Genomic DNA, 12,078 nt, shown 5'->3' with positions numbered 1-12,078 from the left:
GTCTGTGCCTTACCACTGCTTAAGTGACTGCAGACATCAGTTAACTGGAGAGCTGTCTCTCAACTTCCTAAACATTTCCAATGTCCTCGTTTGGTGATATCGAACTCTCAGCCCCTCTGGAAAAGGGAGGAACCATCTGGACCCTGACCACTGTTCATCCACGTCCTTGCTTCCTTCGGGGGAAAATGGGTCTGGTTCTAGGATGTTTCCAGGCTCTCCATCAGCTCTGGAGACCAGGAAGGAATCCTGGGGTGGTGTGGACACAGGATGAGATGCCCAGCAGTCTCTTCATGAAGCACGCACATTTCCATAGCTGTTGGCTATCTGCCAACACTTGCCCCCGGCCTTCTCGGTCTGTCCCCTGGCTGGCCATTAGGTTCTGGCCTCTTGACATGGCCTCCTTTGGGAGCCATCCTGCAAAACTCTCTCTCCCCAAAACTCCCAGGGCACTTAATGCTGGCCCTACACCATTCGGCCTGTCAGAAAACACCATTTCATTCCCCGACCATAGACAGTGTACTTTTCATTAAAGTACAAAGATGTTCGCTTGTTAATGTCGCCTTCAAACCCACGCAGTGACGAGTAGCTGGTCACTGATTATTGGTAAATACAACACGGCCTTTGAAAAAACCGTCACTACTAAGCAAATACATAGAAGACATATCATGGAATCCCTTGGAAAAGCAAAAGTAAATCAAGGTTACTGTTACTTTTAGTCCTGGTAGAGACCTCCAAGACAGGAACTCCTTTTTTTTTTCTTTGTCTTTTTTCTTTTTTGGTCAGACAGCAAAATATCTGAAACCTCAGCCTCTCAGCCTCTTTGTCTTAATGTAATAATGTCACAGGTTTTCAGAGCGAATCAATACCTTCTGCTCAGAACGGGTCCAAATCAAGCAATGTACTTACTTGAAAGAGGAATGAGTATTTTATGGACGGTAGGCAGAAGTCACAGGGAATCCTTTCTACCTTAAGCTACTCTCTGCAGCATGTAATATCTGAAAATAGAGAAAAAACTGCTATTGCTTTTTTATTTGACAGAAATAGGCAGGCTACTAGATATATATAGCAATGGAAAATGATGGTTCTTTTAAAAATGGGAGCATGAATTAAAAAAAAAACAAACAGATAACAAACAGGTAGGTACACCAAAATGTGTTAGTTCTCACACACTTCACTTAGAGGCGAAGGGTTTTTTGCTCACCTCAGCTACGCTTTTAAGGAGACATTTAACCATGGGCGGCAATTATATAGAAGAATCTGCACGCTGAGTTGTGAGAAGTCACATAAATAAAGGCTGACAGGACGTCATCTCATTTCTGGAACTGCTGCCCTGCACATCCCGAGTCTGAGTCTACCCAAGGTCTGACAGGGTGTTCGCATGTCAAATGGCCTCAGGGCCATCTGGTAGCGCCCCCCCCCCCCCCCTTTAGAACGGGAAAGAGGCCCGCTCAGGTAAGGGGCTTCACAAAAACCACTCAGCTGGCTGGGGCAGAGCTCCAGGAGTACCCCTACCTGCACTGTCAAGCCCCCATGATAGTATTCATTCATTCATTATTCATTCATTCATTCTCAAGTACTGGCAGAGCACTTTCTATGAACCAAGTTCTATTCTAGGCTCTGTGGGTGAAAGGAAAAATGTCTGACCTCAGCGTCTACATTCCAGTGAGGGGAGACTATATTCTCAGAAATGTCCCGCTACCATGGCGGCTGGAGACATCTGAAGGCAGCGGGGGAGCTAGCCAGGGGTCTACTGGGGGAGGCACATTCCAGGCAGAGGGGGCAGCCAGGGCCCTGAGGCACAAGGAGCCCAGGAGGCTGCTAGGACTGGAGCAGGGGACATGCGGGGACCCAAAAGTAGTGGCTAAGTCTGTGGCAATGGACGAACCAACCAGTGGAAAGCAGGTGTCAGAGAAGCTGATGAAGCACAGAACTTTTGGGATACCTACTTAACAGGTGGGCAGAAAAGAAGGAGCCTGGAAAGAAACAATTCAAGACAGGAGAAAAATGGAAGGGGGCTGTTTCCCAGAGGCCAGCAGGCCCGCTCCCAGCTGCTGCCTCTGGTGGTCAGCTCTGAAGGAGAATACGTCCAACACAGAGAGTAGCGGTAGAGCGAAGGCAGAGGGAAGTCAAGGCTGCGATACGACAGATGTGAAAACGTGGATACGGAGGCCCGACTAGAGCAAAACACTGCAGAATTCTGACTGCGGGTCCCGAATATCGGAAATGCAGGACCCGTATCCACGCAGACGGTTCACTGGTGGAAGATCTAATGCAAACTTGTCCTTAAAGTGGACCTTCCCCCCACATTTGGCACGATTTAAAAGACGCCTAAATTCGATGAAATGTATAAGGAAAGGAAAGCAGAAGGCCTTCATCATAGTAAGGCCAAAGGCAAGTGTTATCATCCACGCCCCAACTTTACAAGCCTGTCTTTAGTGAGCATCGACAAAATAAATGACTCCCACAAAAGAGTCAACAGGCCTCTAAGAGCAAAAGATTATTCCTGGCAAGGCACATGGTTGCAAAAGTCATCACTGAATTGCTCGGGAGTACAACAGTAATGAAGGTATTTTGAGATTCCTTGAAGATGGATTTTTAAATTACGAGGTACATTTAAATTACTGGATGCCTCAAAAAAGTCTTTTTTAAGTCCCATGTTATGTAAATCTACTAAAACATAAATACTTCCGTGCAACAATCCAGGGTGCATTCTGCAAAGGTGCAGAAGGAAAAAAAAAAAAACGACGGTTTATCTTCAGGACGTTCATTACAGATCACAAATAGGACCACATAGTAAAACTGAAAGTCAATATAAGCTACGGAACAGCCCTGTGGCCCACGCCAACTCCTACAAGACATTAGCTCTGGTGGATGTGGTGCAAAGTGAGTGGCAATCAGAAAGTTCTGGATGGGGGGCCGGGCGTTACCATCTCTCTTCTCCTGAAGCCTTCCCTCCCTGCCCTTTCTCCTTGGGATCACCAAGCTAAACGCCTCTGTTCTCTTATCCCCTATTATTATTTATTTCACGGTCTCTCCTCTACCACAGAGCTGTGTCTTCTATCCTTGTCTCATGAATGCTTAGCGCAGAACCTGGCACTTGGTAGGTGCACATAATCACAGAGTAAAATAATAAAAAAAATGAAATACACTTAAATGAGAGCCCCGTGTCTCTTCAAATATTTTTCCAACCCAGGCAAATCTGGGGGGGGGGGGGGTCAATCCTGAGATATTAATCACTTGCTAAGGACAGATGTCCCTTGCTTTTTGCCATCACAGATGCCCAAGCATCTGGCCAGAAAGCCACCTCGAGGTGCCATACCACAACCCTCACATCCAAGACCATGTACGACACCTTGCTCTTTCTTTTCTGCAATTATTTTCAGGCTGCGATCAGCCCACGGGCTTTGTGGCACATCCTATTCTATGTGGAATGACTTTTTGTTTTTAAACTCACTACCATTTTTTTCGGCTATGATTACAAGCCCCTAGGAGAAAAAGTCAGGAAGTAGCCCTTGATGTTTTAATTTAAAAAATTATACATTTTATATTCTAGTTCATGCTAACGGACTTATTTTTGTTTTGTTTTGTTTTGTTTTTAAATTTTTTTTTAACGTTTTATTTATTTTTGAGACAGAGAGAGACAGAGCATGAACAGGGGAGGGGCAGAGAGAGAGGGAGATACAGAATCGGAAGCAGGCTCCAGGCTCTGAGCCATCAGCCCAGAGCCCGACGTGGGGCTCGAACTCACGGACCGCGAGATTGTGACCTGAGCTGAAGTCGGCCGCTTAACCGACTGAGCCACCCAGGCGCCCCTAACGGACTTATTTTTGATTGGTCAGAAATGCCGTTCTCTCAGCAGTAAAGAGCCACAGAATTACAAGGATGGGCAGAACAAAATTTTAAAGTGTCTAAGAAACTTATTTTTACTTTCTCATTTCAGAACTACATAAAGAATCCTCTGAACGTAGTAAAAACAGGTAGTAATTGATCTGAAGGATAAAAGTGTAGGTTTTGGTACTCTAAGAAAAGATGGCTGGCATTTTGTTTAGTGCTATTTGAAAAATGCCCCTTTAGTATATGTTAAAAGGCCCTTTGGGATATCATAGTACCTTACACAATATCCGTGTGCATTTATAGTTACATCACATTTTTAAGAAGTTCCTTCTAGACACAGAAAGTCTTTTAAGATCCAGCCCTTGAGAATCAACGTCATTTACAACTATTTCCCACAGCTTCCCAAATGCTAAGTGGGGCTGTGCTCAAAAGGGAGGTTTACAATGGTTATGCAGGACAACAATAATTTACTCTTCAGGCAGCTTCCTTCTTGGAAATTCTGTAAGACTAAGGTGATTAAGGAGGGGTTTCGGGAGATTAGCAGAAGGAGAAGGAGGACAGGCAGTTATGGAGCCGCATCAATTTATTCTTGTGCAGACGAGTGTCCACGCCCAACTGTCAAATGCAGGTTATTTTCCACACCTGCAGCAGGAAGCATGTCAGGCAAAGGATGGAGGGCTGTAACTGGAGAGAGGGGTCAGGCCGTGTGAAGGACAGCACGATCACCGTAACCAACTGCGCTCCCGCCACGGCGACGCAACCTTCTGAAGTCAGAACCAGGCATGGCTGGGGTCAGGGGAGTCCAAACAGGAAGTCAGAGCTCTCGGGAGGGCGACCCTTCCCACATTCATCCCGTCACACGTGCTATCTTAAAACCAAAACGCTGCCACTGCCCGTAGTCACAGAGAGCCCCTGCCTTACAATGAGTGACTGCCAAACTTTGTTATTTATAGATGACGCTGCATTACCATAAATGACCCCCTTTCTTGATATATTCTTTATTTTTTTTCTTAAAACTGTGACTTGGGAGAAATGTCACATTAGACAATTTATTACAACCTCCGGATAGACTAGGGAGGGGATCCGGGTGGTGGGGAGTGAAGCACAGTTAGTATTCTGAAGTTTTCCTCTGCCTAAGAATTTACAGAAGCCCTTCCAACCAGATCGTAGCTTTCAATCAAAGCAGTCATTTTAACAAAATACTTAAATGGCACTGTTTGGCTTTTCAGGAGCAGGGCAATAATTCCTGACAGCCTTCAGATATCAGCAGGGCTCTCCACTGATAGCAGACCAGACGCATGGTGGCAGCCAGCCAGCCGTGTGACTGGTGAGTCAATACACAAGTTTCTCTGGTCTCCACAGTCGGCGACGGTAAGGACATCAATTGTTAAGTTTGAGGACCAGATGATAACAAGGGGTTCTTCTGAATCAAACAGCTCTATGGCGAAGGTACGCTGAGAAACAAAAACTCACGCTGCGTTTGTCTGGGTTTCGTGAAGCTCAGCCTTGGCCATTTAGATATTTTTCCTCCAGACTATACTACCTTCATTACACAATTTAAGATTAGGTAGGGTTTGATTTGGAAAACAGTCCAGGCGACCATGCATAGAAATTTTCAAACGTCGTCAGACCTCAGTCAAAGTGGTCAGAACCCCACCTTTCTGTGATTTCATTTCAACTCCGAAAGCAACGTAACATCCCTGTGAAACAAAAGCCCCGAGTGAAAAATTCTCTCTTTGGCACAGCTGAATACGCACCTCTACGTATTTTTGGCACAATGGGATATGCTAATATTCTCCATATTAAAAAGGCTTAATGGGAATTACAAACAGTGAAACAAAGAAAGCCATCCAAAATGAAGGCTGCACACATCTTTGAAGAAACAATAGCACATTACTTCTGCGCCGACACCGGGAGAATCGCTCCCCCGTCCTCATCAAAGTGTGTTTCACTGAACTCTCCTCGATTGCTCATTATTCATGAGGGTCTGGACTCCATGCAAACAAAGTCACCTGGCTACTGAAACGCACCTCCAAAGCCACCTAAATTGAGGCAACATCGGACTTTCCAAAACAGGAGAGAACCAATAAGAATCATCCCCCGCTACCTGCACTCTTGAATCCAGGTAAAAACAATATTCCTTCGTGAACAGGGGAGCTGTTTACCAGCCAAGCCTTCTCCAGGAGAACACATTACAGTCTGGGAAAGCTGGAGCACGCGTGATATTAACAAAAGCAAGATCAAATTAAACGGAGGACATGACGAACGCACTTCATTTCACGCATGGCCCTGTTTTTTTCCTGCCAGATAAAGCCTCAAAGTAATTACCATGAACTGAAACTTCTTCAGTGATCTCCGGGAGCCGGCAGCCGGTGCCTCCGATGAACTACAACAAAGACGGACACCTTCTCTCCGGTGCCTTCCTCCTCCTTTACTGTCAGCAGCCAAGCACCTCCGCCGTCGCAAGAACACAGTAGAGTATCTCTGTATCTATGTCTCCAATGCAGCATAAAGAGTACTGTGGAAACCTATCAAACTGGCGAGCAGCAGGGCGAGCAACCAATGAGGAGAGGCTCATGCAGAATCCAGCACATGCTCTCTGAGGCGCAGGCTGTCACCAGCGCTTAGCAGGCTGCTAATCTAATTATAGCTAGTTTGCTAGCACAGAGCTCTTAGAGCAAAAGCACAGAGGCAAATTGCATTTTAATAAATTAAAACCCCACAGACAAAAATCATCTTGATTTCCTGTCATTTTGAAGATGGATGCATCACCTCGTAAACGAGAAGTGTTTCTTACAAGCGCGTGCCTGTGTTCTCTCCAGTCTGGAGAAACAAAGAGTGGTGAAATCGATGTGCCGTGCCACCAGCTTCCTTCAACTTCACAGAAGCCAGCAGGGAGAAATCATAAAATCGATACCGTGAGGATATTAAAATCCAAGTCCTCTAAAATCTGCGCCTCACTTTATTTACCCTGGGTTAGCAATTTGCCACTCATTTGTCCTAAAGTGCTAATTAATCTCTCAATATCATTGGAAATACCACGCACGTTTGTGTCCATCGGGGAAAAGGGCTACTCAAGGTGTCAAAAGTCATAATCTTGATTCTCCTGATGAATAATAATTCAGAGTTACAAGGGATGGAAAAGCGTTATCAGAAGTCATTATAAAAGCAAAAATTAAATACATTTGCCCACCTCACAGTTTAACGGTAGAATCAGTTCTAGAAGCGAAATCCTGTCAGGGATGGTTTGATGCAAACCTAAAGGGCATGCATCTAAGTGGCAAACTGGCTGGGTTTAAGTTCTGGATCAGCTATTTCCTACCTTTGTGACCGGGCAAGGGACTGGATTTCTCTGTGTCTCAGAGGCAATAATGCGAGACACCTTGCAGGATTATTGTCAATGGGCTATTAGCACTTAGCACGGGGACTGGCACACAGTGAGTTCTCATCAAGCTATTATTAATAGCAGCAATCTTTTCATGACGTCCTATTACCTACCTTCTTTTCCAGTATCACACTACTCTAAAAAAGTATCTAACCACTTCCCCACTGTGGAATTTTGTCAGAAACACCATTTAGAATTAACAGTGACAAGCTAATGGCAGACTTGATTAATCACAGAGAATCACTATTGTATTCACTCTAGCAACAAAAAAAATATGACACCTCCTTCTTTTTGCCTATGTAATTGCTACAATTTCACTTGATTCTGTAAGAACCGATCTTAAAAGGACTTTTCAGGAAATTATGGGCATATAATTGTATTTCATTTACGACTTGCAATATGGATTATATGATATACATTTTGAAAGTGTTTTCTATGGAATATAAATTGTGGAAAGTTGGTAATGAGCGGTTTGGTTAAATTTAAATTGACAAATTTATGTGAGAAGGGGAGAGGAGAGAAGTCAGCGAGTCAAAGGCAACTTTTGTCCCTGCAGCCTACTTACACATTTGTTTTCCCTAAAAGTCATTTCTTTCTTGTATGTGCCACAAAATTAACAATCCCGGGATGATATTTATCAAATCTGTTAATCTGTTCAATGTTCTTTCAGTAATTCCCAGAAACTGGTATGTTCTACCAGTTAAGTTCTGATCCGACGATACTGGGCAAACTTCTCATTTCTATAGTTTTTATTTTGCTCTGCTTTTTATTTGAAAACCTTGATAGAAAGCTGACATTCTCAAAAGGCACTATGATTTGCTCTAAGGAACCAAATATCCCCAGGGATTAATCAGTGGCCACAGAAAAGGAATCCTGCCTAAGGATCATTTTTCATCCACCAGTCTTTGTGTCCCACAACCTGTTTGGGAAATAAGCTAGTGAAAGGCAAGACATGGCCCATAAACTCCAAAGGAGAGCACAGAAACTCATGGCCCATCAACTTAAGAATGAAAAAGGGTGTAGAAACGTACACACAGACACAAAGTCGGGGGAAACATGACGGAGACAAGTCTGCTGAAGGAAAGTATTGCCGCGTGCGTTAACTTGGAAGCATCGACCACTGAATTATCAAAGCGCAATCAGCATCATCAGGAGCTAAAACTCCAAGAGGAATTGGCTTCAGTGATTTGGCCTAAGGCACAGCTCCCCGGAGGCTGCCAGGATACAGACTAGTAACACTTCCAGGCATTTATCTAGGAAACATCGAACAGCTCTGCCTTCCTCTTCATTTAACAGACTGCTAGCTCAAAAAAAGGCACTTTAAAAAGCTGTTTGATTAATTTCTCTCATGCCTGTTTGGTAGAAGCATTAAACAGACCCTTTCTGAGAGACGGAAGCGACTGTCCTTTCTTCGGTCTTATCTTTCCGCATGTTTAGAACCAATATTTGTTTGAAACCGGGTAACAGTTAATTGGTAATCTTTCTTACTGCCACTCTGCTGGGCGAGCCTATATATTTGGTTTTAACCTCCGGAACGAGCACTTTTGTCTTTGAACTTTTGTCAACTCGTCCTTGATTCTGAAAAGCCATTCGCCCCCTCAACGAACAGTGCTTGGCACCTCCTGCGCGCAAAGACCGGGCTGGACATTGACAACAGCGGCACAGGGAGGAGTCAGAGCCTTCAGATTCTTAATGGAGCTTCCATTCTAATGAGGGAGATGAACATCAAGTGATTCATTAACAAATGAGCAACCCTGATGGCAGTAAACCCTTGTGAAGCGCTGTGGGGGGGGGGGGGGGGCGGGGTGCTGTGAAAGCATGTAAGTGGGGGGCGGGGTGACCGGTCTGTGGCTGAAGGAGTGTGGGTGAGGGCCAGGGGTAGTGTCAAGGTCCTGGAGAGGCTGGTGGGACTGGAGGGCAAAGGAGGGACTTGGAGACACAGCCGGAAACCACATCCACCAGAGAAGGAAGGAAGGGAGTTTGGTCCAAGCCTTCTGAAAATATGACTGCTGATTCCTTTTCGGTTCTTTCTAGAGTAAGAGGTTCCCACAATCTTCTAAGTCAAAACCTTCGCTTGCCCTGCCCTGGACAAAGAACAGAAACGTGTGCATCTCACGTGTGCCACACTGGGCAAGGAGGAGCAGTCACGCACCACGGGCATCAACCTCCCTGAATGGAATCCCCCAGTTCTGTTTTGGTTCTCTAACCTTGGAGAATGAAGAGAGGAAAGCGTAAGCGTCGAGACTTTGCATACAGAGTTCTGTTCGAGTTTTCTTCTTCCCTTGGAAAGGAAACCAGAGTTCCCACACTAAAAATGATTCTTTCTAAGCCTATGGCTCCTAGATAACTTTAGACTGATCCGAGGTGTCTGTATTTTGGTTGTTTGTCAGACTCCAACTTGCCGCAAGGGGTCCAGGAAAGCTGCTTCTGCTCTGAGGAACCAGATCCGGTTCCACCGTGGGGAGGGCTGCTCACAAGCTGGGCCTCCATGGCCAAGGATTCTCCCACTTGGCTGACGGAGCCGCAGCTCAGCTCTCCTCTCCCGGCTCTGCCAAAGGAAGGAGCAAGGACCAGCGGTTGATTGGTGGTCCGAGGCGTGCCACGGATCCCAGCCCACGCGGAGTACGGGCTGGCCAGTATCAGAACAGCTAGCCTGGGATGGCGTGGCCCTGACCAGCCGCATTTCCATCGTGGGGTTTCAAGCCACCAACCACCGTGCAGTCGCTGCGCGTGGGACTGGGCAGAGGTGCTAACGATCAGCTCCCCCCCAGACCATTTGAAGGGCTTTAGCATACCACCGACTCCCAACTCCAAGGGAAAGAGAAGCACGCCCAGGCTGTGAAAGTCTCCTCTGGCTACCAGGGGTGGGACAACTGATGGAACAGCATATGAGTAGTTAGGAAGTATAGTGCTCTTTCCTTCTCTGTTCATAACACCCAAACACTGGCCTTCCTTCCTTCCTTCCTTCCTTCCTTCCTTCTCTTCCTTCCCTTCTTTCTTTCTTTTTAGAAGGCAGCACACGGGTGCCTGAAGCAGGTGTAACGTGGACAGGCTGGGAAAGACCAAAATGGGCTGCTGGAAATTCCCCCACCCGTGCCAAAGACCAGGTGCGGTCCTCAGCACCCCCTCTTCATTCGGATGCTTCGCACACTGCCCCGTGTGCCACGAAGTGACCCCTGCTGTGCAAACAGGGCCTCCGACGTTCCTTCGTCCATCAACGCAGGATGCCGTCGTGTGAGTCAGCTCTCGGGGCCTCCTGGGAAGCCACCTGCTGAGGAAGATGATTATGTCTGGACGACCATCTTGCCAGCCCTCGTAAGCAGCCGGTGTGAGTCTTCTCAGTGCGGCTCGGTTTCCAATCCAGCCGTGCATCCTGTAGGGTCTTCTCAAAGCCTTGTCTGCGCCATCGCCTTTGCTTGTCTTTCTTTTTCTCCGAACGATTCATATTTTATAGTGCCGGCGGAGAGAGACGGGAAGGTAGGGGACAGTGAGACAGCTAAGGAGGTATGAATTTGCGGGGCGGCTAGCTCCAGAGAGACTCTGTCCAGGAGGCTGGCTGTGAATGGCTAGCAGTCGCTCGCAGAGTAGAGCCTTTCCGACATCCTCGCACTCTCGGCATCTATCCTGTCAACGAGGACCCAGGGCGGCCCAAACACCCTCGCGGAGGGACTTCACAGGATCCACAAGTGCAGGGCTGGACAGCACCAGTCGGTGGTACTTGACCACAGCACTTGGACGGACTGTTTCCCAGGGGCCCCCTCTCCCCATTTCCTTGGGCCCCTTTCCTGCTGTATCCCCCTATAACAAACCTATGAGGCCCTGTCTGCTCTCAGCCTCTCTTCCAGTTCGCCACCCCAGCTCACCCAGCGGACCACCGAATTTAGGGCTTTGGACTTTGACACGACCTAATCATAGGTCAACACTGCACGGGGATTAGCCCTATCATGCCGATTTAACCAAGAATGTAACTGGTTTCTCAGGCCCAGAGGTAAGAAGTCACTTGGGGGAAAAAGAGAACAAAGAATTCCTTAGGTATGGGACTAACCCTCAAAAAAGTTTATACAGACAAAATTGACCTCTGCAATGTCCCATACCCTTTTGTACTGCACCCTGACCCCAAGGATGCCCAAGTACCAAGCGCCTACAACCTTAGCAGGCCACGTAGGGCTGCCCAGCCCCCAAACCTCCTCGCGTTCTAAAACTAACCAGCCAGGACTTTGTCCTCCTACAGGAAAACGGGCCTCCTACGCCTGCTGTGCACAAGAAGTAACAAGTCTCCTGCCCTGGGGGTGAGCTCCTGCACCTGTTTAGAGGATGGTAGTCTCAACATTCAGCGTGAATTAAGAAGAACCCACAGAGGTGCTTCCGCGCAGGTCCACGGGGTTAAGAAGAGAGCTGGGATACGTAGTGCAAAAGGGGCTTTCCCCCCACCCCCCCAGACCTGAGAAACTAAACGATTAGGGTGACAGAAGCAACTTTTGAAATTCCGACGCAAAAAGCACACTTCCGTGCCTAATGAACAGCAGATTAAGAAAAATCGTCGTAAGATGATTTCATTTTGCATCTAACTCACAAACACAACATTCTGAGGAAAGCATCTTTTCGATTCAGCTATTTCCTACAGCAGCCCATTTCCACCCAAATGATTGTTTCTTAATTACAAAGTCCAACAGTCAATTACAGGGAGTGTTAAAAGTATCTCAACGCACAGGAATTTAAGCATTGCATAATAACTCACAGGAACTTAAGCACTGCATAATAAAAGAACTTCTATATTCTCCAGAAACCAAAACTCCTACCTTCCTTTCACTTATATTTATACATGGTTACAAGTCAAACATGGGTTTTTTTTTTTCCAG

The 12,078-nt window shown here is 46.6% G+C and overlaps 1 long non-coding RNA gene across 3 annotated transcripts in view; it reads right to left on the bottom strand.

The window, feature by feature from the left end:
* The window catches only part of LOC122210637, a 140,595-nt gene that overhangs the window by 57,336 nt on the left and 71,181 nt on the right, over positions 1-12,078 (bottom strand). For 2 of the 3 annotated variants that reach the window (XR_006198143.1, XR_006198144.1), the window contains exon 4: positions 907-995. The exons of the other annotated variant lie outside the window; for it this stretch is intronic. This is a non-coding gene — a long non-coding RNA (uncharacterized LOC122210637). The remainder of the gene's footprint in view (positions 1-906; positions 996-12,078) is intronic. 3 annotated transcript variants of the gene reach the window in all.

Source organism: Panthera leo, chromosome F2 (genome assembly GCF_018350215.1).
Source record: "Panthera leo isolate Ple1 chromosome F2, P.leo_Ple1_pat1.1, whole genome shotgun sequence".
NCBI lineage: Eukaryota > Metazoa > Chordata > Mammalia > Carnivora > Felidae > Panthera > Panthera leo.
The sequence above is the reverse complement of the archived record's forward strand: the minus strand, read 5'-3'. Positions and strand labels throughout refer to the sequence as shown.